The 19,107-nt window shown below is 33.1% G+C and overlaps 1 protein-coding gene and 1 long non-coding RNA gene across 3 annotated transcripts in view; one reads left to right on the plus strand and one right to left on the minus strand.

The window, feature by feature from the left end:
- The window catches only part of LOC105342112 (dynein regulatory complex protein 11), a 274,235-nt gene that overhangs the window by 190,921 nt on the left and 64,207 nt on the right, over positions 1 to 19,107 (plus strand). The window lies entirely within an intron of this gene.
- Positions 1,364 to 17,533, minus strand: LOC105340561 (uncharacterized). 2 transcript variants are annotated; one of them, XR_010713200.1, is made up of 4 exons: positions 17,290 to 17,533; positions 2,287 to 2,351; positions 1,632 to 1,701; positions 1,364 to 1,514 (listed from the first exon to the last, which is right to left on the minus strand). It is a non-coding gene; the product is annotated as an uncharacterized lncRNA (long non-coding RNA). The 2 variants fall into 2 exon arrangements; XR_010713201.1 differs by lacking the exon at positions 17,290 to 17,533 and adding an exon at positions 6,807 to 6,825.

Consider the following 19,107-nt stretch of genomic DNA (forward strand, 5'->3'; position numbering starts at 1 on the left):
TAGATGTCAGTGCAATAAAATCGGGTAGTACATTACTGCCACATTGGTACATTAGCACGTGACAACTATAAATAGCTTACGTATATTCCTTAACATAAAATGAGATAGAACAACACTACCCCGCGGTTTCCAAAATAAAATAAGCATACCAAGTGAAAGCAAAACATCTCAGTTTAATCAAAACCGCTGCTAGAATCCAGTGTTTGTCCTATTAAAAAGTTATTTATCCGGTTCTAGTAAAACCTTCCCAACTTTTATATAGTTTGCACGGAAAACGGCAAATTGCATCAATTCAACACACAACATGGGATTCTACCAGCTTTTTTCAATATAAGCATTGATCAAACTAACGATGCGTATAAAATTTCAAGTTCAATATATACGGGGTAGTGTTGTTCTGGTTGGATTTTTACATCGTAAACAACGACAGAGGAAAGCCTGGCTGAGAAATAAAAGCAAATTTACATACCTTTTAGCGAATGATTGATAAAACGAACATCTCCCCCAGTATTCTTATGTTCAATTCTCAATAAATCACACCATAATACTTTATTAGAGTTCTTAGATTAGTTATATTTTGAATATGTTTACAATGCTTTCCGGTCAAATTCACACGACATTCAACTTTTAGTCATGACGTCATCAATGTGTAAATCTACGTAACACAAACTAATTTCTGGAAAAAAAATTGTCTTCAGTATTTTTTATATGTTTTTGATCTACGTTTCGTTGCTTAGATATTTGAATATGTACATAATAATTAAAATTTGTGATTTCACGGAATTACATGCAACTCAAATTCCATATGCTTCCTTAACACCCCCGCGTTTTGACACCTTCATCATGACATCCCCAATTGTGACAAGGAGCACACGGTGAGTGCGACCGGTCAGCAGGGGATGCTTACTCCACCTTGGCACCTGACCCACCTCCATCTTTTTTAAGGGTTTTGTGTTTGTTCTCTTGTGAGTTGGTAATTCGTTATATGGATTTTTTTTAGATGGTTGACAGTTTTTTTTTTTTGGAATTTTTGATTTAGGTCAAAACTTCATAGGATATCTCTTTAAAACCCAGATTTTTTACCAAGGCATAAATTTTGCTCACACTTTACCATAATTGTTTGTAATTAATGAATACATGTAAACAGTGACCTTGAATCACGATTCTATTTGTCAAGAATGTCAAGGTCATATCACATAGCTCTTGCTACCAAACAGGCATTATATTTTTTCATCATACATTATTCATACTTGTATCTTCCTAATGTGTGATTTCGAATCATTCTGATACTTATATGCAAGCACTCTGTTTAATTCTAAAAGTTGTAAGATATAATTCACAGAAAATAATATAATACTTAGGATTTCATTTTCACTTTATTTATATCTTTTCATGCTTTTTTTTTCAACCCTTTCCTTGAGCAAGACCATTCTTCTTATAATTCCACCAATCAGATCTTTTCCTTGGCTGTTCAGATTTAAAATACCGTTTATCCAGTTTGCCCTTGCCAACATCTACAAAAATAGAAACTTCAGTCATAATTTAACAGAAAACATGATATGCTTGAACATTTCATTACCACAAGTCTCTTGAATTTTGGATCTAAACAAATTTGATATAACAAATCAAACCTTTTTGGTCGGTATCGACGTCTCCCGATATCCCATAAGCTATTAGTCCAAACAGCACAAAGAAGACAATCTAATGATAAATAAGAAATACGTGGAAAAAAATATAATTATAAACTTTATACAATAGACAAGAGCTATCATCAGCAGCATAGAGAATGGTGAACCGTTTAAGCTAAATCGTTATGCATGAATGTCTTTCCAATTTTTGGTTGAAAATAAGATGGTAAGAATAACTTTTAATTTTTAATCTTTGAGAAAAATCTACATTCAGCCATTGAAATAGTGTCATACTGTCATACAGAGAAAAGTTATTTCACTATAATTATAACCAAAACACAAGGTGAACAAGTTTTCGTGGATAAGAAATTTTTAAGCTGTCAAACTTGACCATCAACATATGACAGCCGTTTGTGCAAATATTTTCAGACATTTGGATTACAGTACTTAATTTTCATTTTAACATTTTAAATGTTTTAAACCATGTTACATTGGAAGGATTTTAAGGGGTAAAATGCATTATTAATTGAATTATTTTCAATCAAATATAAAAGATCATAGAAGTCATATTACATATAAGTCATATTGTTATATCATATACATGAATTAGTTGAAAGAATACGGTTAAATAATGTAGTTTTATTACAGTTTTACTTACCAGGATTTTATGATTGTTGATCCCCATCGTTCGTTACTGACCAATTCTTGTCCCGAGAGCAGGTTCTGAAGCACAGAATGATATACACCTTGTATTTATATCATTTCTACGTGTTTTTTTTTTTCATTTAGTTGTGTCCTGTACGTATTACTTTTCTACGTAAAGGGAAATTTGATACATCGTCGATGGTTAGATTTAAGATTTTATGAACATGATCTAAAAACATTTTAGAAATTCAAGCCCTTTAGAAAAGAAATGTTATATACCTTATATGTTGTAATACAAGCTAACCTTGACTTTCAACAAGCTTCAAATGTTAAAATTCCCAATAATACTGTATTAAATGGTGATATGCTGTTTACTGCAGTTTTAAAGTTCTTAATACGTTTTCCTTTATATGAAGAAATAAAATTTGAATACGGGGTACCCAAGCATCGAATGTAGTATGTAACAAATATGTATGTAGTAGCATTTCTATTACTTCTTCCAAACAAATAAATGCTCATTAATTATCCTGAATATGAGTCAATGTAAAGAAATATCATTGAAATAAAACTGCATAAATTAATCAATTTTGCATTGCTAAAAACAGTTATTAACAATGTACTATTACTGTTTTAATTGATCCTTTTATTATTCATATCTGGTGATAAAGTAAGAGGTGTTGTTTTTTTGATACTTTACATGTAATATGTAAAGAATAAGAAGGTATTTTATAGGAAGGATGTGGTCTTTTAAAAAAAAAAACGGCAGCGATATTCCACGTCTAGGGTCGAATACCAAGGCTACAGCTGCGATAGGGAAATAGCACACGTTATTTTTTCAATGAAATATATAAATAGTAAAAAAGTATCTGGGACTTACGTATTCCCCCTCCCAGGATTGTAGTATTGATTGAGATCAGTAAAGGTTTTTTTTTTTGCACATTTATGTATAATTTTTAGTTTAATCTAAAATATTTTTTTTGCGTAATAATTTTAAATTTTGATCCCAACCTAAAACATTTTTCCACATAACCAAGCTTTTTAGGTGAAGACCCTGAATAAATTATCTACGAATATGAAGAGTTTGGAAACAATAAAAAAAAATGAAATAACGTATCAATATGGTTTCTGGTTAATCATTGGGGCGAACGAAGCAGGGAATATACTACATATACCGACTAATTTTCCCAACCCTATACATAACATTTTCTTACTTTTAAAGAGAATTCAGTCAGTGAAATATGTAAGCGATATAAATTCATTGTCATAATTAGTTTTTAATGTCACCTGTTTCGTAAATTCTGTTGTTTTGTATGTTAAATATTTGTGATAAACTTTTAGGTGTGTAATAATTCACTCCATTTAAAGACTTGTCAAAATGCAGAGTTTTTAACTGAATGTTTTTTTCTCTTTTTCTATTTATAACAATATGTGGTCGTAATTATGAAAACATAGACCTCCCACCTCTACTTGATCAATAAGAGAGTAAAGCATGGGGCTAAAATTCAATCATCCCCTGGTCTTAACCTTATCAGATTTTAGACAAAATCCAATCAGCAAAGGAATCGCAGTTTACACTTAAACAGCGAGTATTTATTACACGTAACACCAAGTACAAACGCTCGATCAATCTCTACATTTATCGTGGGCATTCTAGCGCAAATTCAATGTGAAGTCACATGTAAACCGTTGTATGCTTAGTATGTTTCTTGACGAAATAAGAGAAAAAAAGGCGCGTAATACATATATAAAACTTTCTTGGTTCTCATCAAAGTGAGTGTTTTACTGTGATTGAGTCAATAAACCTCACAAATTCGTACATTCAGATTGAAAAGTCTGTCATATTTGGCATAGTACTTCGGAATATAGGTTCATAAAAACGTACTACGCTAACTAGCCTGTTGAAGGGTACAAAAGAATACTATGGATGAAGCAAGTGCTTTTCTTATCTAGTTTCCGTAATTAAAAACGCAGAAACAGACAGAAAACGAAAATACTAGTACATTCCATACGGAATTAAACTCTTCAAAGAATATAACCGTAATTCTAAAGGGACTTGGGCCCTGTTTTAGATCAACATTTTTATTTTTTTTTTTTATGTTTAAAATAGTTTGCTTGATCATTTTGAATGATTAACTAACATTTGAAAGTTAGAAGTCACGTTATAAGAGAGATATAGACGGAGGTAAAAAAAATCATTGTTATGTAAACAAAGCTCGAGTCTTACATTTGTTTACAAATAATATAAAAAATAATATAAAGTGTGGAATTGCTATTTCTTTGACCAAATGACTCCTGGCAAACAAGGTAATCTAAGTTAATGTGTTCATAGATAATAAAATAAACAGAAAAAAGCAACATTTGATTGAGACACATTTCAATAGAACACATATGTAAACCATATGAGAGCTAGAACTTTGTTACCAAAAACAAACATTTTTAAACTCTGTATATTACATATAACTCACTGTTTGACTTTCAAATTTTGACAAAGCATTAAAAGTACCTATTTTTACAAATCTAAACAATTTGAAAATTGAAATGTGAAATTGAAAAAAATAGATTTTCACATTTTGAGCTGAAATCGTGTTAACGTTCCTTTAAAGAGATTTATTTTCTTAAACCAAGAATAATATGACAACCTTATTGAAAGATTTGTATTCTTTAAGATATACTGATAACCACTATCTAATCACTTTAGAGTTTCCTATCCTAGTAGCCTAGCATACAGGTTCCCCATTTCCAAGTGCCATTAACATTTTTGTTTACTTAAGGTTGATTAGGTCCAACGATACTGGAATCCGTTCCATCAGCAGTTGTAGTTTTAAATTTAACTTAATTCTAGTTTCCAGACGTACCTAAAAAAAAAACTTAATTGGACGGCAGGGACGTAGCATCGATTTTGGAAGTGGGGGGGGGGGTGGTCAGACTCATCCAAAAAATCTTGACAAGCAAAGAAAAAAAAAGAAATCTGAATTTTTCAAAAATCTTCAAACTCCTAATCGTTGAGGGGGGAGGGGAGGGGGGGGGGGCTGATGTAGTGTATTACTTCAATTTCACTCCTAGTTTTCTTATCTTCTAATCAACTTTTTACTTACTCGCAAAAAAGTGGGGGGGGGGGTGAACTCAATTTTTTATATGTAAATTTTAAAAAATTAGTTGCTGCGAGAAAAAATAAGGTGGGGGGCAGGCTCCCCTGTCCCTCTGATGCTACGTGCTTGAATTTGGACGTATGTTGCATTTCATGGAGCGGCGTAACTCTATTTGAAAAAAAAAACGAATGAGCTCATTTCGGCTTATGTACTTTACAGTGTTACAGCATTTACGCAAAATACTTTTATCATAATATAGATATGATTAAAACACGCGCTAAAATGTACATCAACGAAAGATATCCCGTACATTACTGTTTTCATAGTGTTTATAATGACAATTACAATAACTGGAACTTTAATACACAGCTAACATTTTTTTCCCTTCAAAAGCATGACTGATACCAGTATGCGTTACTTCGTCGATCGTAACTGTTATGGTTTTATGAACATGATCTGAAAACATGTTGTAAAATAAATCTCTTCAAAAAGCAAATGTTGTTTAACTGATCTCTACATTGTTATAATTTTTATTATTTGAAATAAATAATCAGACTTTAAATGTTTATAGATTTCATAAAAATAGTGTTTGGTTCATGGTAGTTAGTTATTTACTACAGTTTTTAAGGACCTAATTAGTTTTTTATCTTTATATGAAGAAATTTTAAAAATAAAGTACCAAAGTATTAAATGAATTATTTAACAAATATGTATTAGGTAGTATGTCTATAATATATTTAAAAAAAAAAGAACAATCAGTATTATAGAATATCGGTTGAAGAAAGTTCTGTTGAAAACGAATAACAAGAACTTTCGAGTAACACATTTTCTATTTCACAAATCAAGGATAGAGAAGCAACACACACGCAAGACTCTCGCGGGTAGGTTAAGGCAACTCCGAGTTTAATGACCGTCAAAATTATGATAAATTTGAAAACAGTGCTGAATATGAATACCAAGTGAATGTGTTCCCAAAGATATCATTTTTCTACTTCGGAATCGACTCAATCTTTGAAGCTGCCGAGCCATGGTATCACGTGACAGTTAAAAATTGATCACTGTTTTACCTTAACAAAAAATTAAAAAGTGTAACACTACCTCGAATTTATTTGTATGTTTGCTACTATAATTCGATTGGCAATTAGTTCATGTTTATTGGTATCACTGCTAGAATCCTATTGTTAATCGCATAAAAAAGATATTGTAAATATTTATCGGAAACCCTCTCAACTTCTATAATTTCGTTGACAATACTACGTATTTTTCAATTAAAACAACGAAGCACAGGATTCTAGCAGCACTTTTCAAGTAGTTTAGGTCATATACCGTTGATATTTACCAAAGTCATCTTTCATAATATCCGTGGTAGTGTTATAGTTTTACCTTTTTGTACACATTGACAGAGGAAAGGATGGTAAAGCCAAATAAATGTTGATCTGTTTACCTTAAAACACTCGCTGATAAAACAAAATATCCATGCCTGTATTATCCTGATTATATCCTAACTGACACTCATCTAAATCTTAGGTATCTGTATTAAATAAGTCTTATTTCCGCATTGTTTACACTGCATTCCGATACATGATCTTCTCTATTAAATATGCTTGTGACGTCATAAATGATAATTATACATAATAGAGAGAAATCGAAGCTTTATTCAGTTAGACGAGTTTCTAGTGATATTTTATGCCTGTAGTTTTTATAATTTAAACCAGAGAAAAAGTTAAAATCGACATGTTTCTGAGTAAAATATGACATCATGCTGCTTATTGTGACGTCATATCGATCAGAGGAATTTGATCGCTGAGAGTTGCCTTATCATACCCGCGCTGTAGCGTAAATTAATCCCGTTCTAGTGTACGTCCCCCCTTATATTGGTTTGATGTGGAACTTTTCATTATAAGATTGGTAATTTTTTTTTTTTTACATTGAATTAATATTTACTCAAATGAAATATACCAATGAAAATCAGAGTATGCAAATTGACAAGCTATGCTTAATATATAGTTATTGACGATTTGATATTACTTTTTAATGAACTCTTTTATTGTGCATGTCTGGTGATAACGTAACATGTGTTGTTATTTTGAGAAGGGATTTCTAAAAAGCATGTTATCTATTTCAATAACAGCATCTAACAATAAGTCATGTCTTGTATCAATTACCAAGGCTACAATCTGCCACTGTGGAGTTGCATTGATTTTTCAATGAAAACATATCAATAGTAATAAGCATCTGGAACCTAACCCCTTCATGATTGAAGTATTGGTTGAGATCAGTGAAGGGTTTTTGAACAGTTATATATAATTTTGAGTTCAGTAAATTAACACGGGATTGATTCCAACTGAACGCTTCCTTTTATACCGATTTACAATGAAGATATTATTATCATCGTGGAAATGATTTCCAAATTGTGAACTTAATATTCGTCAATAATACTATTTGAATCAAAAGCTGTTTATTTTTTGTTCTGAATTGCCAACGTTTTACGCGTTTAACTATTTGCCTAACATCAATAAACGGAAATATAAAAAAGCCTTCATCAGCAATTTATAAATTATCTACATTTAACATTTTAAAAAGGTAATTAAATTTCATTCATCTTGAAAAGGGCACAAAACTCACGTGTCTTACTAAATATACATGTTTGTCAAGTGTGTATATATATATATATATATATATATATATATATATATATATATATATATATATATATATATATATATATATATATATATATATATATATTAATTCAATAGGTTTCTTCCAAAACAATCGATCCAAAGTATAATATGCATGTAGTTGTTAAAAAACAAATGTCAAACAATTTATTTGACTTACTCCCAGTGGTTCATTCAAACCACTAGATCGTGATATCAGCCGTTGCGTGAATGGTATAGCAGGACTCCGCGCCAAAATGTCTCATAATTATTTTTTTGCGCCGATTAGTGGCCGAGTCCAAATTGGGATTACAGAATAATACTCCAGAGCACACCGTGTGTACACATCAAAAGCACGTAGCATCAGGGATGGGGAGTTGGAAGGGGGGGGGGGGTGCCGCTTCCCCCTTTTTTTGCAGCAGGCACTTTTCTTAAACTTACATATAATAATAAATGGAAATATCATATATTTGCCCCCTTCACTTTTGTAGGAGAATGTAATAAATGAAACTGAAAATAAGAAATCTGATTAAATTGAAGTTACAATTAGGAATTTTTTTCATGATTTTGAGAATTCGCGCGAAAATATTTCGCATACAAGTGTAGTTCAGCATTTTGCTTTATCTGTATCTCTGTGTTTTATCATTAGATTTTCTCTTTGCGTTGTTTGGACTGATTGCTTATGGGATATTAAGTGACGTCGTTACTAACCAAAAAGGTTTGATTTCTTTTATCAACTGAAGTCAGACCCTTGTAAAAGACAAAACGTGATTCAGAAAAAAAAATACCATGAGACGTGTTCATGAAGCATTAAATCGAATCATTTATACTGCCATTCTATGGTTTAAAGTTTCTTTTTGTGTAGGTGATGACAAAATCAGACTATATGAATTTTTATCCCGAGCTAAACAGTCAAGAAAAAGATCTTCCAATGCTTATTGGAGATATCGGCAGTATGACAACCCTGGAAAAGGTTGAAAGTGGAAATAAGTAAAAATGAAAATGAAAATAAAATCTTTGGAGGATTAGTTTTTTAATATCCTTCTTAGAACCTTTTAGAACTAAACAGAGTGCAAGTGTATTTTTAACTATATAAAATACAATAGGCCTAATCCTTAAACTTAAGGGGGACGTGCAGCCATCTTGTACATTAAAGGATAAGAATGTAAATATTTCTTGAACCGGGTGTTTCTGCCCAAAACTGACCAAAATTGTTGCTAACAGATACAAAAGCAATAAGTACGGCATTCCTCATGCGGTTTTATATGCAAATTATGCATACAAGAACAGGAGATTGCCCTTTTAATCATTTAAAAATGCTGTCAAACTGCGCAGCTACTGACTTATTTTGAAAATTTAGATATCTGAAAAAATAATGGGGTTGGTTGGTGTCCTCTCTACAACCATTTCTTGAGAAAAAGTTTGAATATTGCACACTAATGTACAGTTGTAACTGTGTCTCAAAATAGGGTACCCTAGCTTTATTTCATCGACATGGCATCTATTTTTAAAACAAGAACAATCCAGTCTATACTTAAAACTTCTGTGTAGACATGTTAACTGTCCGAGTTGGCAGGTATTTCAGAACTAATGATTGTCAAGAAGATAATGAAACCTAGAGCCACAGTGAAACAGAAGGACATCTCTTCTCTGATATAAGCGGAAACGGCAACTGATGATTTGAACACAAAAAAAAAAACAAAACAAAAAACCCAACAGAATCAATTTTGACGAAATTTTCAAAGTGAAAGTCAGGTTTTCGTTAAAGATTGAGGGTATATGCGACGATACTGTTTGTTGCAGAATTGTCGATGTTTTGTGAAGTTGAAGTAATTTGTAATTTCACATTTCAATACAATCGCTTGATGAATTCCAAGTCTTTAATTCAGTGTATATAGTGTGACCACAGAGTGAACTAAACATTTAACCACTGTTTTAAACGGAAAACATTAGGTCGATAGAACAATGTGACTGAAACAATTCATGAGGTTTTCAAGTAACAGTTCCATCAAACGCCAATACAACGTTATAAAAAGAGACGCATGGCTTTTTAAACTCGTAAAACCATTCTTTAACACAGAGTTCGGTTTCCACATTCGTTTTTAGGAAAGGTAAGACTCTGCCTCGATCCACGGTAGAAACTCGTCCCGCCGAATCAGCGTCATGTGCGCAGTGGTAACGAATTTCTTCTCCAGTTCGTCTTGATTGTTTATACTTATTAGGTCTAAAGACACTTTAAAGTCCGTTGGACGCATTTGGTTTGAAGCCAATCGTAGACTGATGTCCTAAGCAATGGTTGCAAGTAAACATTTTGTCAAAGTTTCACCAATTCAGCGATAAGGTCTAATGCATTTGGTGAAAAGATAAGCAAAAGTGTTACAACACATTACATTGTATCCCGTGTAGATACACTACTGAATTCAAAATCCACTGATATTCCCAAATATTGACTGACATTGTCTGACATCCACTGCACATTGACTGTACCTCACAGTACATTTCACTGACTTCTTCTGTATCCCACTGTACCCCACTGCACATTTCTACTGAACAGCACTGTATCCCACTGTACACCACTGTACAGTCCTACTGATTTCCACTGTACCCCACTGTACGCCTCTGTACAGGGCACTGACCAGCACTGTACCCCACTGTACGCCACTGTACCGGGCACTAACCATCACTGTGCCCCACTGTACCGCACTGTACTATTAATTTGAGAAAAAAATCAGATTTTTAAATCTTCAGTATATTTTTTTTCTTCGATATTTATTTTTATTATGCTGTATATAGCATTATCATTATGTATACAGATAACTTGACAGAAAAATGCAACAGGTCGTTAAATTTATTTAATATGTTTTCTTTATGTCTATTGTTATTGAATGTTACGATCATGAAATTATGATAATTTCTCTAGCTATAAGGTGAAAGTACATGTCATAATGTTCATTCTGCCAGTCATTTGAAAATACCCCTCACCCCCCCCCCCCCCCACCAGCAAGGTTACATAATCATTTCTTATTGATGATATATGACAAGCCCTCGTTTAAATGATCGGGTTGTTAATTCTCTGTGTCTCATAAACTGTGTGTTAGCCACTAAAAACAGTCAATTAAACACAGAATCTACAAAATATATCCATGCTTGCTTTTTTTGTACTCATGTCCAAATATCATGACTGCCCGCTTGACTACACAGGTACATTTTGAAGATAGCGTGCGAGTTTCTAGCTCATTTGTTCATTGATTTCTTTTGATTAAAATATTTAAATATACATTGCAAATGTCGGGTTTTAATTTTACAAAATAACACCTACTGCAGAATACATTATAAATTTTAAACATAATCAGTGACATATTAAGCGGTAATTAACTGTATCATTAATTTCAGCAAGAAATAAAAGGAATGATTTAAATCAAGGAAGGTTGTAACATGATGTAATATGCGTAGCTGTACAGTTTTCTTAATATATGATTTACTTTTAAATGTTTAAGAAATAAGATATATAAAATGCCCTACGCTACACACTTTTGTTTTGTATAATGAGAGAGAGAGAGAGAGAGAGAGAGAGAGAGAGAGAGAGAGAGAGAGAGAGTTTACAGGTATATCACTTTCTGACAATATTGTATTGGTGTCATTTGCAAGCGTAGAAAAGTTCACAATAAAATCTATGTTGGAAGTGGCGGTTGTGATGCCGTAAGGGGATTTTAACGTGCTTATACCTTTCTGACTCGGGGCCTCAAGTTTTAGCACTAGAAAATTCATGAGAGAGAGAGAGAGAGAGAGAGAGAGAGAGAGAGAGAGAGAGAGAGAGAGAGAATATATTTATCAGAAATCGATTAGAATAATAAGAAATTGATTGTCTATTAAACTGCTTCTTTTACATATCGATTATTTTTCTTTATGTCTTACGTTTATTTTTGCCAACCAACTCCGTGGTTTTAGAAAAATATCTGCTAACTTTAAGTCGAAAAATGAAATGTAATTATATAAATAATATCACTCCCCCCCCCTTTTTTTCTTCCCGAATCCACTTGATACCCCTTGCAGTACTGTGTTATGTCGAAACGATTCATGTTAAGCAATCGGTTATAAAAATTAATGCATTTTTTTTTTAAATTTTGACCTCGATGTGCAATCACTATTAAATAGATATAATAAATCCCACTTGTGTGCAAACATTACATAAAACTAGTCCTACATGTAAGTAAATAATAATAATTTTTTAAGACAGATTTTAAATGATTATGATCCCAATGCACCCGACAGCCATAATGATTTTTTTTAATCAAAAGTGAAAATTCATATTTTTTGTTTTAACAGTGTATTTTCCCGACGTTTACATCTATTTATCCCAACACATATACACAGGTGGTCAGTTTTCACACCTTGACACAGTCACCCGGCCGTGTGTATAGTCTGAGCCTTTCTGTTAGTTCCGGGTTTTTCGTTGTTCCCAGACAGACAAAAGATTCTTTCTGTAGACATACACAAAGAAGGAGACAGTACACTGTCGATATAAAATATTACTTTTTAGCGTTGACTTTCAATCATTAAGAATTTTTAAGACAATCATTGAATAACGAACTTCAAATCATTTGAATCCATGGACATTATCCCGAAACTACAGATAAATACACACTTTAATTTTTTTTAATGCCAATATGTAGATTTAGCCGCTGTCAACATTACTACATGTTACCGGAAATACTTTATTTAAATACTAAAATATTCGTACGTTAGCATGGAGAGAGAGAGAGAGAGAGAGAGAGAGAGAGAGAGAGAGAGAGAGAGAGAGAGAGAGAGAGAGAGAGAGAGAGAGAGAGAGAGAGAGAGAGAGAGAGATTTTATAGAAGATTTGAAATGTTTGCTATGATACAATAAACTGGTTTCAGTAAATGAAGAAAAAAAAACCCAGAAGAAAAAACGAAAGATCGTTTTAAAGGCCGAACTGTTTTTACCGGGTGGTAAATCTCAGGTGAGGGCGGGGCTTAATTTCTAGAGGTTTGAAAGCCTCCGGGGCTGGAAGTCCACCTGCGATCGTGAACGCTGCTTATCACTATACACAGGAAGCAAATATTACACAAGATATAAATAACTAGTCAGAATTCGTCATAGTTTGAATATCTTTTTGTTTTAATGACCAAACGAAGCGATTTGATACGGAAATGTCGTCCGAGCACGTGTGTAAAGCACAATTAAAAAATTCAGTAAACTAATTCAGCTTTAAAGATTTAACTCAGTTCATTGTGTTTAGCACTTGACATTGTTTAAGACGTTAATTTTAACAAATATAATTGTATAAGAAAACCATACGATCAGTAAAAATATTCACTTGAATGTAAGGCAGCCATTATACGATGACAAGTAATGGAGTTCGTTTTCCATGGAGTGACGTTTTTGTGCAACAAGTTCCAACTGAATGTATAATCAGTAAATACAGCTTTAATAGCTCATAAGTTTGTTTTAAAAAGAAAATTTTGTATGCATGTTTTGGACTGCATGCTCATTCATCGTCGTGAAATTTATTAGGTCATATAAATTCAACATGATTCAAAAAATAAATTGCGTCTTTTCAATTACTGAATAATAAATTAAACTATTTTTCTCATTTATCCGACCCTTACACAATTCACTTATTACGGAAAGAGAAAATAAACATGTTTGCCTATTAATTAAGGTGTCGCTTACAATTGAAGAGATGCTAAAATTAAATTGTGATGCAGCAAAAATATTGCGCGCCGTGGGGGGGGGGGGGGGGGCTTATGTATGCCTTCCTGACTTTGGAGGAGAATAGTTACAACATGAGAGAGAGAGAGAGAGAGAGAGGGAAGAAGGGGTATATTTTTTCTTATTAAAACTGTTACTACATGTATATCATGGCGACATTCTTAGCTATGCAAGAGAAGATACATGTAGATGTATTACATGTGTTGATAATGAACAGTGTTCAAATTCAAAAGTATTTAATTAAAAGTACCGTTATGGTAATAGGGTGAAATATTATTTGAACACTGTTCGTTATCACCATATTTCATTTTTAATTTAACACAATTCTTATTTTGATACCAGCGACTGGTGGGGGGGGGGGGGGGGGTGGGTTGAGGATTTATAAATGTTTAACATGTTTAATATCCGACTTGATTTAAATAATAAAAAACGCATCTAAAATGATTAATATAAAGAGTATTTCGTTTATTCATACATGTTATGTTTTTTAAAAAATATATTTCAAATGGATTTAATAATCTTAAGACCACAAATACCCTGATAAGGGAATTACATAATATCTTGAACAAGGTGTCAGACTGACAATATACAAGGTTGAATATTGGGACATTCACACCTTTTGATCTACTGAAAGTATGTATACTATACACAGATACTGACTCGCTGATCTTCCTGTGAAGTAAAACTTCAAAGACATTTTAAAGTCCAGACCAGTTATCTTCTCTCTTTTAAAATAAATCAGTATGTTGAGCAATATGGTGGAATTTTTTTTATCGTTAAAAAAATTGTCCCTCCTCCACATATATGTAACATTAAAGTTTTAAAATTCAGAAAATCTAAAACTATCTATAAATTGTAATTCATAGTTTTAGATTCTCTTAATTTTAAAACTTTAATGTAACATATATATATATTAATATTTATTTGACAATATTGATTAAATGAAATTCATTGTAAAAAAAAAAATCAACTAGATGTTTAGTTACTAAAACATTGATTTTGAAATATATAAAAATATTTTCCCCTTTTTATTGAATAAGTTGCTATATTTTGTATGATAATTGGATTCCGAGTTTTTAGATAAATACATGCGTGGATCGGAGGATTGGGGGGGGGGGGGGGGGGTCAGAGGATAATTAATTTTTTTTTTAAACTTACATAGTACAACTATCCAAAATATGTCTAAGCTCCCCCAGAAAACAAGTATCCCTGCCCTTTCCCTGGAAAGAATTCTGACCGCGCATGTAAATATATATGAACTTAAAGAAATAGGAGCCCATTTTCTCTCTTGTAAGCAATAGGAAAGAATCAAAACAAATCCAGATTTTGGTCACAAATAAAGTAAATATTCAATTCATTGTTTAAACATAATAACTTATTAAAACATACTAGGTACAGTGGGTTACAGTGGTGTACAGTATTTGTCAGTACCATGTACAGTGGTGTACAGTGGCGTACAGTGCTGGTCAGTGCCCCGTACAGTGGTGTACAGTGAGGTACAGTGCTGGTCAGTGGGTAGGTACTGTGCTGTCCAGTGGAGTACAGTGGAGTACAGTGGCTCTGTACAGTGGGGTACAGTGGGATACAGTGTGGTACAGTAACTCTGTACAGTGGGTTTACAGTGGATTTACAGTAGGGTACAGTGGCTATACAGTAGATGTCAGACAATGTCAGTCATTTTTTGGGAATATCAGTGGATTTTGAATTCAGTAGTGATACTTGTGTATACCTCCTTAAAATGATATTAACCATGGTCTTAAACATCGATTTCCAATAAAGCTTAATGCGTATAACCTCTGGAAACAAAAACACTTAAAAACTTGCTAGTTAAAGTTACATTTTGTATAAAGTTTAAATAAAAAATGTCGTGCAAAGACAACGTTTCCTGGGTACATAAGGAGAACGAGGACATTGAAAATTTGGTGATTAGATGATCCAATTCTCTGGAATAATGTTTCATACGCCATCAATATGAGGAGTAAGATGTTTACACATCATTCATACTTCTAGTTAAAGTTGCATTTTACAAAACGTTTAAGGCAGAAGTATCTTGTAAAGACAAAGTTCCCCCAATACATAAAGTGAACAATGCTAATTAGGACATAAAGAAACTTGAGCATCCTTTTTTCTGAAACAACGTTTTATCCGCCGTTGATTTTGTGATGTCTTGGATCAATGCATTTGTTTATTTCATTAACATTGATATCGTCATGGTTATTCTCAAAAAATTCAGTAGTTTTTGTCTGGTAAATTGGTATGACTTTTTTAATATTGAAAGACAACACGATTCATTTCTACACCACATATATCTGTATACAATAATATCATTTTTCCAATTTTTGTGTTGGCTATTCTTCATCCTTTTTTTCTACTACAAAAAGTTGCAGATTGGTTCAGAGAAGAAAAAAAGTCTCTAAACGCAGGTTTAATACTCAAATGAAATGTTCGCCAACCAATACAAGAAACCGTCATATTGTTTAAATAATCTTTATCAAACATTAATTGTCCCTGTATCTTCTTAATGGCCATACGATGCATGACTGCACTAATACACATGTATTTGCACTCATTCATTATCAACAGTAATGTATTACACAAGGAGTGGTAAAGAAATATATAGAAAGAAAAGTAAAATCATGAAAAGTTGTAGCTATAGCCTTGATTATTGATCCTAAATATGAAACATCGTCGTTGCTTTTTAAATAGATGGCATGCTTTAAAAAAAACCACTCTTGCTTCAATGCGTGTAATGTATCAAATATCGACGCATGATATTTCATATCCATCAGACATGCATAATACAAGGGTCAATCAAAACATAATGTCGCCGTCGCCGTGCGTACATATAACAGTTTTACTTGGCACTAAAAAGTTGATTATGTTGGGCATTTTGATTCTCATTGACATTTCAATATACATGCTATGACTCGTATTCAAAACTAATCAGAATTTTATATATTTAATCATTAAAGCTTCCTGTAAAACATTTTTAAGTCATTAGTAAAAAATGTATTGACGCATCAATACACTTTCTACATGTACTTTTTTAAGTATCAAGGATCAACATTTAATCAAAGGATTGTCAAATAGTAATTTGCTTCTACATGTTGATTAGAATCTCATTCTTTACATCTGGCATTATTGTATTTTTCAAATTCGGTTTTGTTTTTTGAAGATCGGTAGATTAGCAGTTTGATTTTTATTGATATTGAAGCATAATAAACCAAGGCAGAATCTCCTTTTTGAACACCAACCCATGTTGATTCTTCACAGTTTGCCTTTGAATTGCAAACTAACAATGAAAAATCAGATTTACGAATTAATTAAGCAAAACGAAATATTGAACATACAGGTAAATATCGGTATCTCGAACATGGGATATCTCGAATACCCCGGTTATGTCGAATTCGGCCGCTGGTCCCGGCCGTTTTCCCTATATATATGATTTAAAAAACTACTGATATCTCGAATACGGTTATCTCGAATACCCCGCTTATGTCGAAGTATGTTTACGGTCCCAATAACAAATTTTACCTGGGTTATCTCGAAGTGAAGTCAATTTTCCGGTCTGCTAATCGCACCCCGCATGTCGTGTCCTCGTTATTCTCGCCCGCGGCAATTCACACCTTTTCTCAAGACTGATAGTCTATTAACTCCACGCTTAGCCAGTGCAGCTATCGATGACACGGTAATTGTTATAACAGCTTGGGTATATACTCCGGTGATTGATAAAACAAACAAGTTCACAGCTCCCAAAAGAATGCACCCCTAACATTACCGATAATATGAATAATGATGCACGCTACTTATAAAGCAAACAAGTTCACGGTCACTCAATTACCAAATAGCGCAGCGTAAATTATCGTATAATCGATATCGATGCATGATCAAAGTGAACTTCTACTTAATGAATAATATACCAAAAATATATTTAATAACACACACTAAATCATGATAAATTACCAACGCGCTGATTTAAATATGACAAATTTTATTTCTAATGTGAACAAAAATTAAACAATTAACACATTTGTCTTTGGCTATAAAAGATGGTACAGAATTCTCTACATCATTCAACAACATGTCTCAACACAGCAAAGACAAGCTCCCCACTCCCGGGCTGAAGCGCAAGCTAAAGACCCACACCATTGAAACAAAGTTTCAAGCCATTGCCGATGTCGAAAGAGGTATAGAAAGTAAAGCGGTCATCGCCAAGAAATACGAGATCCCCCCCCCCCCAACACCCTGTCAACGTGGATAAAGAATGCCCAAAAGATCAAAGAAGCATATGAGCAGAGCACCTTCCGACCCCAGAGGAAGAAAATGAGGACAGCAGCCTACAAAGATACAGAAGAAGCCGTCCTTCAGTGGTTCAAGACAGCCAGGGACCAGGATTCAAATTTAAGTGTATATGTGCAATGTCTATAAATGTCTATAAATAAAACATCGTTTCAATATTCCGTCTTTTTTTCCGTTCATACCGGTTCTCAAATTATAGTGCATATAAGGACTTCCTGTGTTAACATGTCAGGACAAAAACAAAAACACTAATGGAGTCGAAGAATTTCGACTTCGGATATCTCGAACACCCGAATATCTCGAAGTTTTTCCGTGGTCCCCCGAACTTCGAGATATCGATATTTAACTGTATATAACATTGCTTGATTCTGTCTAAAGCATAAGAATGAGAAAATTTACCTTAATAAAAGCAAAAAGGGGGATCGGGAGAGCGCAGTTTGTAATCGAGATAAGTTCCCCTATCGATGGCAGTCGTATCTATTATTTCATTTAATCGCCCTCATTTTTTTCTATTTTCAACAGAAATTTCTTTAACCATTATTCAGTAACACTGTGGTATTTTTTTTTTGTTAGAAAGATAAACCTTCATACTAAACAATAAACCTTTATCACCTGCATATGGTGTTTTTGTCTCTCGGTTGATTCGATACGCTAGGGCATGTTTTTCAAATGAACAGTTTTTAAGGTGAAGCAAGCTACTGACAAACAAGTTAATAAAACAGGACTTTCTACAGTCTCGCTTGAAGTAATCTTTTCGTAGGTTCTATGGCCGAACCAACGACCTTATCAGCAAATACAATCTACCACTGGGTCGCATGCTGACTGACGTTTTTCATACTCTATGTTAGACCATAATTAATCACCTAATTGTTAACGGATTTTCCGATTTTTTTCCCGATTACGACAATGAACACACGGCAGGTGTGATCGGTCAGCAGAGGATACTCACTCCTCTAAGGCACCTGATCCTACCTCTATCTATTTGGAGGTCAGTGTTGCTCTGCTTTGAATTGTCGTTTCATGGATTTTTGCGATGGGTCACGGTTTGTTATT

Source organism: Magallana gigas, chromosome 4 (genome assembly GCF_963853765.1).
Source record: "Magallana gigas chromosome 4, xbMagGiga1.1, whole genome shotgun sequence".
Taxonomy (NCBI): Eukaryota; Metazoa; Mollusca; class Bivalvia; order Ostreida; family Ostreidae; genus Magallana; species Magallana gigas.